Raw genomic sequence first — 3,813 nt, forward strand, 5'->3', positions numbered from 1 at the left:
TTTGCAATTTTGCCCTAAAATAAGTGGAATTTCTGAGTTTTGCCCCAAAATAAGGAGAATTTCTGTCTTTTTGCCCCAACATATAGGAAATTTCTGCCTTTTTGCCCCACAATTAGGGGAATTTCTGCAATTTTGCTCCAAAATACGGGGAATTTCTGCCTTTTTGCCCGAAATTAAGGGGAATGCATAACTTTTGCCATAAAAAAAGGGAAATTTTTTTATTTTTGCTCCAAAATAAGGGGAATTTCTGCCTTTTTGCCTCTAAATCAGTGGATTTTCTGTCTTTTTTCCCCAAAACAAAGAAAATTTCTGTTTTTTTGCCCCAAAATAAGGGGAATTTCTGACTTATTACCCTAAAATAAGTGAATTTTCTGTAATTTTGCCCCAAAATAAGGGAAATTTCTGCCTTTTGCCCTGAAATATGTGAAATTTCTGCAATTTTACCCCAAAATAAGGTGAATTTCTGCCTTTTTTGCCCCAAAATAATGGGAATTTCTGCCGTTTTGCCCCAAAATACGAGAAATTTTTGCTTTTTTTCTCTGAAATAAGTGAAATTTCTGCAATTTTGCCCCAATGTAAAGGAAATTTCTGCAATTTTGCCCCAATGTAAAGGAAATTTCTGCAATTTTGCCCCAAAATATGGGGAATTTCTGACCTTTTGCTCCCGAAAAAAGGAGATTTTCTGCCTTTTTGCCTTAAAATAAGGAGATTTTCTGCCTTTTTGTCCGAAAATTATGAGAATTTCTGCAATTTTGCTTCAAAATACGGGGAATTTCTGCTTTTTATCCTGAAAGTAAGGGGAATGTATACCTTTTGCCACAAAAAAGGGAAATTTCTTCATTTTTGCCCCAAAATAAGAGGAATTTCTGCCTTTTTACCTCAATATAAGTGAAATTTCTGCCTTTTTACCCAAAAATAAACAAAATTTCTGTCTTTTTGCCCCAAAATAAAAGGAATTTTTGAATTATGCCCTGAAATAATTGAAATTTCTGCAATTTTGCCTCAAAATAAAAGAAATTTCTGCCTTTTTGCCACAAAATAAAAGGAATTTCTGACTGTTTGCTCCCAAAAAAAGGAGATTTTCTGTCTTTTTACCCAAAAATAAGGAGAATTTCTGCCTTTTTGCGCGAAAATTATGAGAATTACTGAAATTTTGCTTCAAAATACGGGGAATTTTTGCTTATTATCCAGAAAGTAAGGGGAATGTATATCTTTTGCCACAAAAAAGGGAAATTTCTTCATTTTTGCCTCAAAATAAGAGGAATTTCTGCCTTTTTATCTCAAAATAAGTGATATTTCTGCCTTTTTACCCAAAAATAAATAGAATTTCTGTATTTTGCCCCAAAATAAAAGGAATTTTTGAATTATGCTCTGAAATAAGTGAAATTTCTGCAATTTTGCCCCAAAATAAAAGAAATTTCTGCCTTTTTGCCACAAAATAAGGGGAATTTCTGTTTTTTTTCCACAAAATAAGGGAAATTTCTGGTTTTTTGCCCCCATATAATGGGAATTTCAGCCTTTTTACCACAAAAGAAAGAAAATTTCTGCATTTTTGCCACCAAATATTAAGAAATTCTGCATGTTTGCCCCAAAATAAGAAAAATTTCTGCCTTTTTTCCCTGAAATAAGTGAAATTTCTGCAATTTTGCCCCAAAATATGGGAAATTTCTGCAATTTTGCCCCAATATAAGTGAAATTTCTGGAATTTTGCCATAAAATAAGAGAAAATTCTGAGTTTTGCACCAAAATAAGGAGAATTTCTGTCTTTTTGCCCCAACATATAGGGAATTTCTGCCTTTTTGCTTCACAATTAGGGGAATTTCTGCAATTTTGCTACAAAATACGGGAAACTTCTGCCTTTTTGCCCGAAAATAAGAGGAATGCATAACTTTTTGCCATAAAAGAGAAAAATTTCTTCATTTTTGCTCCAAAATAAGAAGAATTTCTGCTTTTTTGCCTCTAAATAAGTGGAATTTCTGTCTTTTTCCCCCAAAACAAAGAGAATTTCTGTCTTTTTTGCCCCAAAATAAGAAGAATTTCTGACTTATTACACTGAAATAAGTGAAATTCTGCAATTTTGTCCCAAAATAAGGGAAATTTCTGCCTTTTTGCCCTGAAATATGTGAAATTTCTGCAATTTTACCCCTAAATAAGGGAAATTTCTGCCTTTTTGCCCTGAAATATGTGAAATTTCTGCAATTTTACCCCAAAATAAGGTCAATATCTGTTTTTTTGCCCCAAAATAATGGGAATTTCTGCCTTTTTGCCCCAAAATAAGAAAAATTTTTGCCTTTTTTTCACTGAAATAAGTGAAAGTTTGGCAATTTTGCCCCAAAATTAGCAAAATTTCTGCCTTTTGTCTCTGAAATAAGTGAAATTTCTGCAATTTTGCCTCAAAATAAGTGAAATTTCTGCAATTTCGCCCCAAAATAAGTGAAATTTCTGCAATTTTGCCCCAAAATAAAGGAAATTTTTGGAATTTTGCCCCAAAATAAGTGGAATTTCTGAGTTTTGCCTCAAAATAAGGAGAATTTCTGTCTTTTTGCCCCAACATATAGGGAATTTCTGCATTTTTGCCCCACAATTAGGGGAATTTCTGCAATTTTGCTCCAAAATACGGGAAATTTCTGCTTTTGCCCGAAAATAAGAAGAATGCATACCTTTTTGCCTTAAAAAAAATTTCTTTATTTTTGCTCCAAAATAAGGGGAATTTCTGCTTTTTTAGCTCTAAATAAGTAGAATGTCTGTCTTTTTCCCCCAAAACAAAGGGATTTTCTGTCTTTTTTGCTCCAAAATAATGAAAATTTCTGACTTATTACCCTGAAATAAGTGAAATTTCTGCAATTTTGCCCCAAAATAAGGGAAATTTCTCTTTTTTTGCCCTGAAATATGAGAAAATTCTGCAATTTTACCCCAAAATAAGGTGAATTTCTGCATTTTTGCCCCAAAATAATGGGAATTTCTGCCTTATTTCCCCAAAATAAGAAAAATTTTTGCTTTTTTTCTCTGAAATAAGTAAAATTTCTGCAATTTTGCCCCAAATTAAGGGAAATTTCGGCCTTTTTTCCCCCATATAAGGGGAACTTCAGCCTTTTTACCTCAAAATAAGGGGAATTTCTGCATTTTTGCCACAAAATATTAGAAATTTCTACCTTTTTGTCACAAAATAAGGAAAATTTCTGCTTTTTTCCCTGAAATAAATGAAATTTCTGCAATTTTGCCCCAAAATAAGGGAAATTTTTGCAATTTCGCCCCAACATAAGTAGAATTTCTGAGTCTTGCCCCAAAATAATGAGAATTTCTGTCTGTTTGCCCCAACATATAGGGAATTTCTGCCTTTTTGCCCCACAATTAGGGGAATTTCTGCAATTTTGCTCCAAAATACAGGGAATTTCTGCCTTTTTGCCCCAACATATAGGGAATGAATGCTTTTTGCCCCACAAATAAGGGAATTTCTGCAATTTTGCTCCAAAATACAGGAAATTTCTGCATTTTTGCCTGAAAATAAGAAGAATGCATACCTTTTTGCCTTAAAAAAATTTCTTCATTTTTGCTCCAAAATAAGGGGAATTTCTGCTTTTTTGCCTCTAAATAAGTGGAATGTTTGTCTTTTTCTCCCAAAACAAAGAGATTTTCTGTCTTTTTTGCTCCAAAATAAGAAAAATTTCTGACTTATTACCCTGAAATAAGTGAAATTTCTGCAATTTTGCCCCAAAATAAGGGAAATTTCTCTTTTTTGCCCTGAAATATGAGAAAATTCTGCAATTTTACCCCAAAATAAGGTGAATTTCTGCATTTTTGCCCCAAAATAAT

Source organism: Micromys minutus (genome assembly GCF_963924665.1).
Source record: "Micromys minutus genome assembly, contig: SCAFFOLD_47, whole genome shotgun sequence".
Lineage (NCBI taxonomy): Eukaryota > Metazoa > Chordata > Mammalia > Rodentia > Muridae > Micromys > Micromys minutus.